Source organism: Erpetoichthys calabaricus, chromosome 11, assembly GCF_900747795.2.
Source record: "Erpetoichthys calabaricus chromosome 11, fErpCal1.3, whole genome shotgun sequence".
Taxonomy (NCBI): domain Eukaryota; kingdom Metazoa; phylum Chordata; class Cladistia; order Polypteriformes; family Polypteridae; genus Erpetoichthys; species Erpetoichthys calabaricus.
Window position 1 is genome coordinate 75,561,710 of NC_041404.2, and position 14,476 is coordinate 75,576,185.

Consider the following 14,476-nt stretch of genomic DNA (forward strand, 5'->3'; position numbering starts at 1 on the left):
GTTAAAAATGAATGAATAGATAACCTGCCTTTTTCAGCATATTCACAAACTACTCACAGATTGTAATTCATTTCTTTTTACCTAATAAATACTATTTTGCATATCTGAGACATAATTTGGGTCAGTATCTAGACCTCTAGTCCCAAATTAGCAACAATTATTAATTTACTAAAAATATTATGTTAGGGAAAAATTATATGTTTCTTAATATTTCATACACAACAGTATTTTAGATAACCCATTTGCTTTTCAGCTATTTCTCAAATCCATATTTTAACTGTAATCCATTACCCTTACCAGACCCTTCAAATGCAACTGGACAATACAATATTGTTAACAAATACAAAAAACTTTTTACCACACTACATCTAAACATTTATCTATATAAAGATGTTGTTGGGCTGTCACAAATAGAATGTTAACATAAGAGATCATTTTTAATACCTTAGCCAAATGAATAAGCTACTCCTTGTATCTCGTAAAGCACTGTGAACATTGCAAAGTGAAGTTTAAGTTGCTGTTGCCTTGGAAACTGTGCCATGGCAACAATGTCTCCATCAATGCAGCCTTCTCATTCTGAATAACCAAACTAATTCAATGTACCATAAGTACTAGCATCTTAAAATCTTAAGATACCCATTAAAAAACAAAAGCTGACTCTGTGTGTACAATTTTAGAAAATGATGCTCGACTACAAAGTACATGCTATTCACTATTGTCTGTGTTTTGGTAAAATAATGAATAGCTTCCTCATTTTTCTTCTGCTTTCAAAGTTTTGATAATCTATCCATTCTTCAATACAAGAAAAATGTATTATTGTAAAATGTGTTACTACATGTGTCTGAATTTCCTCTTCTACCTAGGTTAAAAAAATAATGTAACTATACAAATTAATGTTTTATTACTTCGTTTTTGTGTATTAATACATGTCACACACTATAACCTGATTGAAGGACTGATTCTCTTTACCTTTCAAATTATTATAGTCATGTTACAAAGGGTACTTTTTCCTGTATATAAAGGTACAACAAATGATCTTTAAAACATAAAGATATTTGTTTTTTTTATTTTTTATACATTGACTAGAAGTTAATTCTAGAGGATTTAATCAGAAGACATAAAATAATTTTCTGATCAAAGTGTGTAGGTAGGAAAGGAGAGGTATGATAAGAGAGGAGGAAGGATGAAACTCCAGCTTTATGTTGCCTGGGTCAGGGATCAGGGATGCCTTGTTTCTAGAGGTCACCAAAACTTTAAAGGGTGACCCCAGACTCAGAAAATAAACACGTAATAGTATAAATGGAGATTTATTGACAAAGTAAGCTAAAAAAGAGTACAGCTATAGCAGTCTGGATGAAGAAACATTGGTCAAAACTGCATGGAGTTTGAAGTTAAAAGTGGAGAACCTGGGGTGCAGGAGAAAGCACGTAAGCTGACCGCATATATTAGACAGAACAAAAAAAACTGCAAACAGTGCCCAGCAGAGCAACCAGACACTTAAGGTTTTGTTAGTTTTCCTTTGTGAAGTCTTCCTTGTTTATATAGTGAAAGTCTTTTTTTATTCAGCATCCAGAAAATGAAAAAGCATAGAATCATCTGAATGGCCCAATGAAAGTCATTTGTTCCACCCAAGATTTTCAGAGGCAAACCAAAAAGCTTTATTATTTCAAATTTGCAATTTTAAATATTCAATTAAACATGGATTATTATTTTAATATTATAAATAGTTACGCCCCTGCATGAGAAGTAGTTTTTACCCTCTGCAAGAATTGCAAATGTAAGAACTAAAAAAATCTTTTCATAGGTTTCGTTGGTGTCACAGGGACAAGAATACATGAGTAAAGGCAGATGGCAGCAAGCGAAAGCAAATTCCTTTACCTGGATTACCATACTGTATTTAAGGGTTTGGGGGTTTGCCTTGAGGGACAGATGTAAAATGTTTAGCCATTATTGCATGTAGTAATAAGTAAAAAAAAAATAACAATCAACTAAGCTTTTTTCTGTCATAGTCTTTTCTGACTTTGTTATCCAATATAAATGACACTACTCAGATAATAACATTATACAATTACACTTGATTTTTTTTAAGATGGGCAACCTGTTAGATGATCTAATCAAAGATTTATTTGGTTTATCTAGGAAATTACTGTATTATTATCATATTATATAATATGACAGGTACTTGTTGTTTCTGTCTCTAAAGGTGCAATAAATAATGATGTTCTTATCCAATATCACTAACACTTTATTGATTGTTTCAGACCAGATTTTGTATTTTTATACTGGATAATCTGTAGATTAACAGTGTTGCCTCTGTTTACACCTTTGCATGTATTCAGATTTACTGCTTCATTACATTTGTAGTGTAATATTGCTAGGTATGTCTTTTTGTGATTATAATCATTGAAAGGCACTATACAAATATAATATGATGGATCAAAAAGCTCATACATTAAACAGCTACTGTATACAATAATCAACCACTTATTAGCTACAATGTCTCCTGTCTCACACAAGTTCTGACATTTGGGTGGGACTTCGGCATTAGATGAGAACTTGCTTGTGGCAGACAGAATACTTGAAATGTAGGCTAATAACAGCTGCTCATTGCTAACCTACTTACAGTAACCCCTCCTCATCCTATTCCAGGCAAGTATACACAAATGTAGGAAATACAGAAATCATGTGTTAATTCATGCAGGGTCATACAAATTAGTTTTTTTATGATGGAAAGAAAGAAAGAAAGAAAGAAAGAAAGAAAGAAAGAAAGAAAGAAAGAAAGAAAGAAAGAAAGAAAGAAAGAAAGAAAGAAAGAAAGAAAGAAAGAAAGAAAGGCAGTTCAGTATGTGTAGCTCTTCTTTTACACAGCCAGCCCTGGCTGCGCTCTGCTGTTTTTCGGGAGGGGGGTGGGGGGCTTTCTTGGCGAGAGGCACATTCATCTTGCCTGGTGTCTCTGGTTTCCATAGAAATGGCATCCCATGGAGACAGGAACTCAGAGGAAAGCAGAAAAAGTCCTAGCGTATGCTATTTTTCTTTTTGGTTGGAGTTCACAATGGTGTATATCTGTGTGTGTGTGTTTGCATGCATGTGTATTTGACACATATGTACTATGCTGCTGGTTATTGCATTCTGGGGTGTGTCCTGGGAAAGAATAAATTAGTGAAGGTACATTACTTACATATAGTCATGTATTATCAGAGAGAGGTGTGCTCTGGAACACTGTGAGGATGCGGATTGGCCCCACGCTACTAGGTCCTTCTGGGAAGCCTCTTGAACACGCTACAGCTCATAATGTACCAAAGAGATGAGATGAGGCAGGGAGGCCTGAAGACTAGATGAAGAAATGACAAGTGAGAAAGGTGCCTGACAGTTTTAAAAAGAATCAAGCCTGAGGAGGACATTTTTAGAATTTCTATTTATTTATTTATTTATTTATTGTCTTTTAAATTTTTTATTCTTTTAATGTCCTGTTTTACCAGGAGGAATTGGATTTGTTTTCAGGAAAGGGTTGGTTTCAGTGCTTTTATTGTTTTTAGTGCAGTGTAGGTTAACACTGCGGACCTGGGCCACCAGTTGCGCTGCGTTAATTGAGGCGTTTGGCCTTCCTGTGCAACTGGAAACTTAAGGGGGGAGGTATGTGGATATTAGTGGCCTGTTGTTAAATAAATAAATGAATGGCCGGCTTGATCTCCATGGGTGTGCATGCTCACGTGGCTGCAGGTGGTTGGTGAGGTAATTGAAGCAAGATGCACCTGCACGTGTCTCAATTGCTTCATCAGCTTTCTGCGGTGCATGCTTCACACATGGAGGCATATAAGGGTGAGCCAGCATGAATCAAAAAAAGAATGGAAAACACAAATGACTGAGGTTAATGGAGAAAAATGAAAGGAAGAAGAAAGAAAGAAGGTTAAAGGAAGGAGAGAGAAAGGCACGACTGAGAGAGAGTTGGTGCAAGGCAGGAGGAAGCAAGCAGACAGGAATGTAGCCCCAGGAAGGAGTGTGTGGCTGGCGCTTAGGAGGGGAGCTGAGGGGTCGCCAGAGCGGGCAATATGCTCAAGGTGTGCTCTCGGCCAAATGAGCCAGCGATCAGCAAGACGGGGCAGGGCTTGGCAGCTACCTGTGGAACGCCTTAGGATTGGCGGCGGGGACACAGGCCAGAATAAAAGGTTGTCTGTGCCTGCTTGTCGACGTCTCTCTGTTCTGTGAGGCCCAATCAGGTTAAGACATGGAGACATCAGTCTTAAAAGGAAGGCACCAGGGCTAAGAATTGTGAAGGTCTGTTTTTAACCTCTGGTTTTAAGGATATTTATTGGATTTTAACCTCCACAGAGACACTCATTTTTATAGGATTATTTATTTATTATGGACTTTTGAACATTTCACTATTTATTTGGACACCTGAATTGATTGTTTATTAAAAGCACCAAGGCACTTTGCATCTATCTCTTTCTATGTTTACGTGTTGAGTCCTTATCCACTGGCTCATCCCTCAGGTACATTATCAGCAGTAGCATATTCAAGAGGCTCCCTAGAGCAACAGGGAGGGTGGAGCCGACCCACACCGTCACAAGCACTTCCTTAATATGCATTTCTGTATTGTACTGTATAGCATTTGTCACAAACTGCTTTTTCAGCACTGCATGATCACAGATATGGTAAAAAGGAAAATAAAAATGTACAAATGTGTGGATGGCTATCTTTTCCAATCACTGTATGCTGTAAGTAAAAAAACACTTTTTTTTATATAGAGCAACAATATAATCTGCATCTACATCAGAAGATACCTGATCCTAGTCTATGAACGCACATTACATGTAAAATGTCTACATACTATATCCTCAGTGAAAATTTTAATTTTGATGATTTGAAGATTAAATTCAATACATTTCTTGTCAACATTTTTTTTGTAGTCAACAATATTTAAGTTAAAGGTAAAACGTCAAACTGATCATTTTTAGAAAAATACTATTAGAAAAAAAAAACTATAAATCCCTGTGCTACATAAGTGTTCAGATTATATTGCTAAAACCTGGTGGTAGCACGGGTGGCGCAGTGGGTAGCACTGCTGCCTCGCAGTTGGGAGACCTGGGGACCTGGGTTCGCTTCCCGGGTCCTCCCTGCGTGGAGTTTGCATGTTCTCCCCGTGTCTGCGTGGGTTTCCTCCGGGTGCTCCGGTTTCCTCCCACAGTCCAAAGACATGCAGGTTAGGTGGATTGGCGATTCTAAATTGGCCCTAGTGTGTGCTTGGTGTGTGGGTGTGTTTGTGTGTGTCCTGCGGTGGGTTGGCACCCTGCCCGGGATTGGTTCCTGCCTTGTGCCCTGTGTTGGCTGGGATTGGCTCCAGCGGACCCCCGTGACCCTGTGTTCGGATTCAGCGGGTTGGATGATGGATGGATGGTGGTAGCACTGTAACAACATAATAAAATGAAACACATAAAAACCTCTTAAGAATGCATCTTTTTAAAATCCGTAAATGCAGTGTATTACCAGAAAGTCATTTTACTATCAGATATGGCCTTCTCAGATATTCAAGATTTATTCACAGTGAGAAATTGCGATAAAACCAGACCAAAATGGAATGGAGAAGATTTTTCTGGATTCAAATTTCTCATAAAAATTATTTATACTAAATGCAATACATTGTCAATAAACTGCACAATGCACCTAAGGCCAAATAAGTCCTATGATATGTTTTTACCAAAATACTGAAATATGGAAGGCATGCTCAAGTGGAATTTGCCCATTCAAGGATTTTCCATTTTTAGTTTTGAAAGTGTTTGAGATCATTATTTTGTTGTAGGATGAAACACCATCCAATGAGTTTGGAGACATATACTGGAATTTAAGGAGATTATTTCTATACACCTCAGAATTCATTGTGCAACTGCCATCAGCAGTTACATCATCAATGAAGATAAGTGTACCATTATGTGTGGCAGCCATACATGCCCAAGCCATATAACCCCTACCACCATGTCTGTTACACAAGGTGGTATGCTTTGGATGTTGGGCAGTTCCTTTTCATCTCCACAGTTTGCTCCTGTCATCACTATGATACAGGTTAATTTTTGCCATGTCTGCCCAAAAGATCTTTTTCTGGAATTATACAGTCTCTTTAAAGTAATTTTTCACAAATTTAATCTGGCCATCAAGTTTTGTGGCTAACTAGTAGTCTGCATCTTGAAGTGTGACGTCTGTATTTCTGTTCATGAAGTCTTCTGTGAATAGAAGTCTCTGACATATATTCATCTGCCTCCTGAAGACTGTTTCAGACATGTTGGACATGCATTTGGAGCTTTTTCTTTACTATAGTGAGGATTTTTCTGTCACCTAACAGTCCCTTTGAGATTATTGTGCTCACCAGTGTATGCTTTCTTCTTAATGATACTGGAGACAGTTGATTTATGTAATCCTAAGATTTTACCAATGTCTCTAATGGTTTTATTCTTGTTTTTCATCTTCATTGTGGCTTTTTTGACTTTAACTGACACAGCTCTAGTAATCATGTTGAACAATGGAAACTACAGACTCCAAAGGTATCTTATACCTGTATTAATGAAGCAATGAAGCACACCTGAGTAATCGCAAACACCTGTGACACCAAGTGTCCTAAACAAACAAAATGGGGAACTACGTATAAAAGGTGTTGTCATTTATATATGCTGCTGACAGATATGTATGCAAATACCCTTAAATTATCTGAAATGTGTATACCTGAATTGCTTGATTTCTAATTTTAAACTATGAATCAGAGGGGCAAGTCAAGGAAAAATGTGTCTTTGTTACAAACACTATGTTTGTTAGAATGTTTTGATCTCTTTCTTGCAATTAGTTAATTTTCCTACTCACACTCAGGTCATATTTTAGATTTAGCTTGTGTTGCCAAAATGAATGTAATACATATAACTAGTTTTGATTTAGGTGTTCATCCTCTTTGATGTTCATCTCTCTCTGCCCATGGATAAATTTAAATTACTATTTCAATTAGAAATCTTAAATCAGTAAATCCATCTGATGATATGGATAAAATTCCAGTGGTACCTGTCCTAGGGTGCTCTACTCTTTCAACCTCTGATCTAGTTACCAACTATAATGTTTTATTATATTCCACCCTGGACACTCTAGCTCCCATTAAATCACACATTGTTAATTTGCCCATTCTTCTCCTTGGTACAATCATAATCCCCACTCCATGAAAGCTCAGGGATCCTAACAGAGAGGCACCAATCTCTACAACAATATCTTGTACTTCAAAATTAATTGCATCTGGTAACAGTAACCAAAAAGTTGTATAATTTATCTCTCTATTATAAAAAAAAAATCCTGGGAGAGAAAGACAGGAGACGAGACGTGATCTTCACGTTAAGATCACGGAAGACACTTAAAAGACCCACGAAACAAAAGAGAATGTCCACAGAGTGTCTCACAGAGACCTTAAACATGAGACTTTGTGCCAAGAGATTGACCCAGGACTCGCGATGATGTAGAACGTGAGATTCTTGTAAGACACACCCTACTTACAACCCATATCAAAAAAGACAACGGGCAGCAAAACATTCAGTCGTCTAAAGGATTTGAGCACACACAGATCCAGGGTCTTAGCGCATATAAAGCGTATAAGGACAATACGTTATAAATGAAACGTCGACGACTAAGAAAAGAAGAAAGCAGCGCGGAGAAAAGACACTCAAAAGCGTTGGAGAGAAAAAAGAGCAAAAAAGAAAAAGAATAATCTAGGTGCAAATTCAGAAAATAAGGAAAGTAATTATCAGCCCGGAACAAGTGGAATTGAAAAAAAGCACGTCCAATCGGGCTCAGAATTAAAAGACAGAGAGTAAAAGACAAAGTAGAACTTCATAAAGACGTTCAAAAACGTTGGCGCTATACACATGTGGAGAAAGTTAAAGAATATGAAAGTAGGAAAATTAGAAAGTATAAAAAAAAGAAAGTAAAGATCGCAGTAGCGCAAACAAACAGAAATTATTACTCGAAAAAGGGAAAATAATCACCATGGACTATAAAATTTTTTACATTAGGTATAAATAGCATATTAGCATAAATAGCCATAAAAGTAATTAATAGCTTCTAAAACATTAAGAATTAAGCAAGTAAGATTTATTTAACTAAATTAACTAAAAAGTCAGTCATATTACATTTTCTAGTAAAAAAGGAAAATTACCCGTATTAAGAGAGGAAGAATAGAACAGGACAAGTATAACGCACAGAAACTACCCGAGGACAGAAGAAGGGGGGACCAGGACACCTGTGTTCGAAAGTCAGAAAGCTGAGAAACGATATCAGTAAAAAATTGGCCCTGGTAGGCACGTAAGAAGCCAGCTGGAACAGTGAGTCAGCAGAAACAGCAAAAGGAAGATGATGTAATGTATGGAAAGTAAAATTAGTGTATTCATGTATTAGCATAAATAAATATAGACAAATATATAAGCATTAACCTTAGTGTAGATACTAATGCAAGTCAGGATTGCCAAGTAAATAATTGAATAAACGTACATGCCATATTTCTTTTTTAAATTAAAGCTTAGCTTTGACCACCAAATAGGCTAGGAAGGGAAAATGACGACAGGAAGCCCATATATGGAAGAAAGGCCTTGGCCAGTGAAAGAAATAAGCAGAAACAGAAAGTAAAATTAACAATAGACAGTGAAAATACCAGAGTGGCCAGCTGCAGGGAAAGTCAGGAGATAATAATGGTTCCCATGGGAACTCAAGGTATCGGCCGGACAGGAGCAGAGGGGAGTCAGAGACAAAGAGCAAATGAGCTAATTTGAGCGAGGTTGGAGTGATAAGAAATGACTATATAAGTTTGGAGTCCGGAACTGTTCAGGACTCAGCTCAATTTGGCCGTATTGGGTTGAGTTCATGTTATTATTATGGTTATTTTATTGCAATAAAACTATAGATTCTGTTTGCCTATCCTGAGTCTCCTAATAGCCTTCATTTCAGGTAAAAAGCCTTCTGGTGACAATTTTTTGCCACGACAGGACCAGGTGTCATTGAAAAAAAGCAGGACAAAGCAAGGTCAGAAATAAAAGACAGAGTAGAAAACAAAGTAAAACGTCATAAAGAGGTTAAAAAACAAGGGGGCCAAACACATGCAGAGCAGGTTAGAAGTAATGAAAACTGGAATTCAAAAGACTCAAAAAAAAACGTAGGCGCTATACACATGCTGAACAAGATACAGAATATGAAAGCAGAAAAAATGACAGTGTCAAAACAAAGACAGTAAACATCGCATTAGTGCAAAAAAAGAGAAATTATTACTCGGAGAAATAACGAAAAGGCGAATAGAGATCGAATATATGGACATAGGTGATATGTCAGAAGTATGTAAATATTGTAAGGCTTTGAAGTTTAAGTCAGAGAATTTCAAAAACGGGGTTTACCTTAAAGATAGGGTGAGAAGCTCAGTCATCCGGGAGGGGCTCAGAGTAGAGCCGCTGCTCCTCCGCATCGAGAGGAGTCAGATGAGGTGGCTCGGGCATCTGATCAGGATGTCTCCTGGACGCCTCCCTGGTGAGGTGTTCCGGGCACGTCTAACCGGGAGGAGGCCCCGGGGAAGACCCAGGACACGCTGGAGGGACTATGTCTCTCGGCTGGCCTGGGAACGCCTTAGGATTCTTCCGGAAGAGCTAGAAAAAGTGGCCGGGGAGAGGGAAGTCTGGGCATCTCTGCTCAAGCTGCTGCCCCCGCGACCCGACCTCGGATAAGCGGAAGAGGATGGATGGATGGATGGGTTTACCTCACATGCATTATATGTATATGTATTGGTTACTTTGCAAAAAAAATTATTAACTGCTGATGATGTAGATCGTTTGGTCTGTGCTAAAATTCCAAACAGAGAAACCTATCCTGAATTATGGTACAAAGTCATTAAACACATGTCTCACTGACCTCATTTAACTAAGTAACTCTAAGTAGACTCTAAGTAACAGCGCCAGCGTAAATTCACACCTGATCTGACGCTGTTCATTTTCAAATAATATTGCATTAGTGCGATGATGTTTTCTGATTGGTACTATTCAGGTCATAAAATGATTTCTTCAAAATATCATATATACCTACGTCTGTGTTTTTTTTTTTTAATGACATCATACACCATAAGGTGCATACTAATTCTGCGTGAGCAGGAACACTCAATAAAACTGAATAAAAAAAAATAAAGTGACGATGAGATACGAAGAAGGCAGATTCACCAGCGTTTGTGTGTCAGCTTTTATTCCTGCAGATCAGAGAATATCCAGTTCCATTGCCTCAAAACACTACTCACATCTACAGTTATTCCCAGTTTCAAATAAAAACTAACAGCGTCAGATCCCTGGGTGGGGTGGCGGTAGTATGTATCGTGATCGTGAGTGAGAGAAAAAAAGTGAAAAAAAGGTAACTTTTACAAGTACAGTACTATAAATGTACACGGTCTGTTACAGATGCAAACCAAATGTATGTGTGTACTGTATAATATTAACAATAAGAGCAGCTCACTACTGAAAATGGCAAATATAGGAGGCAGTGGGGATTGAACTGGTGGCCCCTTGATTGCAAGCCAGCAAATCTTACCGCTACACCACGGAAGCTGTTGCATTGTCCTTGAACCTTTTGTGAAACTGTTTATTTGATCTTTGGACTTCAGGCTTCACACATTCTATAGTTTATGCCTACATTTTGTAACATTTATTACTAAAATATGAAAATGTTTCTGTTTTAACAATGTGTTTACACAGATTACTGTAGAAACGGAACACACATGAAATGCATGTGTTCCAAATAACGATCTATTATTTCCACTCTAAAACTCCAGCAGTTCACTCCCAGATAATCAAACAAGGCATGAGCTGGGAGAACTTAGTGAACGTTCTGCGACTGTGGGGGATGGAATAGCAGGCTGCTTGCTGCTTGTCTTAATCGGCACATTTACAGGACAAAAGCTCGTGATAACTCTGCCACTTTCTTCAGTCCTTTGGACTTTGTTCAAAATTCTTAGATTTCTTTATGGAATTAAATAAAGCAAACTGTGGTAAGCTGTTAAACCTGAAGTTTATAAATTATTTTCTCAAACTTCATTGTCTATTAATAAGCAACTTAACACGTTTCTCCACTTTTCATCCTGTTGATTCTACTTTCATTAGAAAAGTGATTAAACCATCTTCACCTCCTATGGATCTTATGTCTACATCATTTATAAAACAATGTCTACCTGTATTTTGTCCTCTTATTACAAATATAATTAATAGTTCTAAATTTTCAAGATTAGTACCTTCTGTTCTGAAAACTGCTGCTGTTAGACCTACGCTAAAGAAATCTGGCCTAAATCTAGATGGTTTAGCTAATTACAGGCCCATTTCTCAGCTTCTCTTCCTTTCTAAAGTTCCGGAATGTGCTGTGGCTGCAGAGCTGAAGACTCACATGCATGTAAATGCTCTATTTGAACAACTCCTGTCTGGATTTCACTTTGGTCACATCACGGTGACAGCTCTGGCAAAGGTGGCTAATGATCTTCTGATGACAGCTGACTCTGGGGCTATGAGCATATTTGCTTTACTGGACTTCACTGCTGCTTTTGACATGATCTATCATACAATACTGCTTCAACATTTACTGACACTAATGTATATTATTGGCACTGTTCCAGATTTGTTTTGGTCTTTTTTATCAGACAGGCAGGAGTTTGTTATACTGGGTCCTCATAAATCTTCTGTGGTACCTGTTATTCAGGGTGTCCCATTTTGAGGTCACAACTACTTAATATTTATCTGCTTCCTTTCACTTACATCAAGTACTGGGAACATATTACTACAACTTTCATGAAATTACATAAGCTCCCAGTTCAATCTATTATACACTACAAAAAAACTTCTGTTAACTTACAAAGCCTTAAAATGGTCAAGCTCCACCTTATCTCTCTGACCTCCTACACCTGTATGTTCCTTCCCACTCAGTAGCGTAGCATGGGTGTCAGCAACCCGGGGTGGAGGAAAATTCCGCCGCCCCCTTATTTAGGTATGGTTCAAATTTTTACAAGATATTATTATTATTTATTGTGAAATTTTGCCGCCCCTAAAAGTGCCGCCCCTACTACGCTACTCCACTGTTCCCACTACCTCCAATTATCTAAAATTAGTCCTCTGCTTACCATTCCTTGGAAAAGGAAGAGTACAATGGGTGACAGAGCCTTCTGTATTTCAGCTCCAACCTTATGGAATGCACTTCCTCAGAAGCACAGAGAAGTCAAGTCACTACCAGTTTTTAAAAATATACTTAAAATGCATCTGTTTACTAGATCCTTTGTATAATTCTGTTTTGCTATTCTTTGCTTATATCCTTTTTATGTATTTTGAACTATTTTTGGCATGCTTTGTTCCATGTCCTTGAGCCCAGAAAGGAGCGCTAAAAAATACAGGTAATATTAATTAAAAAATTAATTCAAATAGTCAATTCAAAAAGTTTTCAGCCTGTTTGTGTGGAGATTTGTATATTCTCTTCATGTCATGTAGTTTTCCCTCTGCTGGGTTAATTGCCAACTCTAAATTGGTCTAGTTTGAGTAGGAACATGTATATGCATGACAGTACTCTGTCATGGATTGGTATGCTTATGACAGGGTCTGGTGTCCCATGACCCTAATCTTGCATAAAGCGGGGTTAGAAAAGAATGGATGCATGGATGAATAGATGGATGAACAGACTACACTATACTATATCAATTATAAACTTAACATTACATCTGCAACATAACAGTTGTCAGCCACTTTCCTAGACTACATCTGACTCCAGTGGTTTGCAGAAAATAAAATTTTCTGTGTATTTAATATAGATAATACACACAATATAGACAGTGCTTCTAAAAGGTATCATGACGTTCTGATATATTTGTTTAAATGACCTGCATTCCTAAACAAACCAATTTCATGTCTAAGAATACAACACAAATTTAAGCCTCTGTAAAGCAGACACTTTTCACTTGTTTGGACAAGTGAATAAACTGTGAAACGTCTCACAATTTTTGATAAGTCATTAGCCTAATCACTCAATTACTCTCCTCCATTAATGCTGTCCAATCTGAGAAGGCTTTGTCTTTCTAAGATGTAAACATAAACTGTACAGGAATACCTGTCCTTTCAGTCTGCGGTCTCCACTTTCTACCCTGTCTCTCTTTCTCAGAAACAGACAATTACATGCTTCGTGCTTTGTTTGATGACCCTGTCAAGATGCTACGCTCTCAGACCACCAGTCTAATAAAACAGAGGATTAGGAGGCACATAGCTGCAAAGGATTGTTAAGAAAAATGCTAAGTCTCTGTTTTTATTTTAGGCATTAACCCTTCTCTCTAGGGCAGATAATGAAGACTGCTAGACGTTGTGCCTTGCTTCCTTGGCTGCACAAATTCCTGCAGCTGTCAATAGAATGCTGCACATCACTCTTCCTCCCCTGCACAATCATTTTACCAAAATACTGATTTGATTCACATGGGCTGCTTGTATGCCGTGATGAGTGCTTTCATGCATACTAATCACACAGGCAAAAATTAATTACTGCATACACTATGAATTCCAAGGCTTATTCTTTTAACCTATTTCCAATAACCCTTACAAACAAATATAAATGAGGCATATTCCAGTGCAGAAAGGAGTTGTGACTGTCATATGTATAATTTGTGCTAAACAAAGAAAGAGATGAATGAGTTTATATGGCACAAATCAGTAGTTATATCAGACAACAAGATGGAAACATTGCCCCCTCAGGTGAGGATCAGGGCAGATTGACTCTGAAAAAAGGTGGCACATCTCTGAAAATCCAGGGAGACTACTGAACCTTTCAGTAAATGCTTTATTCCTGAAATTAATTATATGAAGGCTATCATTATCAGTGCATTGCATCCTTTCACATAGACATGGCGACACCCTTTCATTTGTACACAGTAACTGCTATCTTTCTGTTTTTCCAAATTTGCTGCAGCAACAATTCTTAGCATAACAGTAAATTGTACAATCATCACACAACAGGTGATTATTGCCAATATGGCTATTATGCATAGAAGCTTATTTTCCCTTTTATTAAGTGCTCATGTGGAAGAAAAGTAAACAAAACAGTAATATCGGTGGAAACAAAAAAGCAAAGAAACTGTTAATAATTTAATTTTACAAATACAGTGCCAAATAACTAAGAACATCTTTAAACATTAAAAATACAAACAAATGTCATGAACCGAAAAAATAACAAAATAAAGCAAAACAGTACAGCATATTCGTCTGAGCAAAAAAAAAAAAAACACCAAACTGCCGGCACGGAAATTATCAAGTTTCATTTACAGTGATGTCTAAATCAATATAATCTGACAAGCAAATGACAAAAAACACGAGTAAAGGGGAAATGTGGCAGTCAGGTGACCATAACTGTAAAAAGCAAGAGCATCAACACATACGACAACCAATGTAAAAGTCAAAATGAAGACTGGCAGGCAACA

General features: G+C 37.5%; 1 protein-coding gene across 2 annotated transcripts in view; it reads right to left on the reverse strand.

Annotated features, from left to right (window-relative positions):
- The window catches only part of LOC114660595 (PDZ domain-containing protein 4), a 128,858-nt gene that overhangs the window by 111,568 nt on the left and 2,814 nt on the right, over positions 1-14,476 (reverse strand). The gene's annotated exons all lie outside the window — the stretch shown is intronic.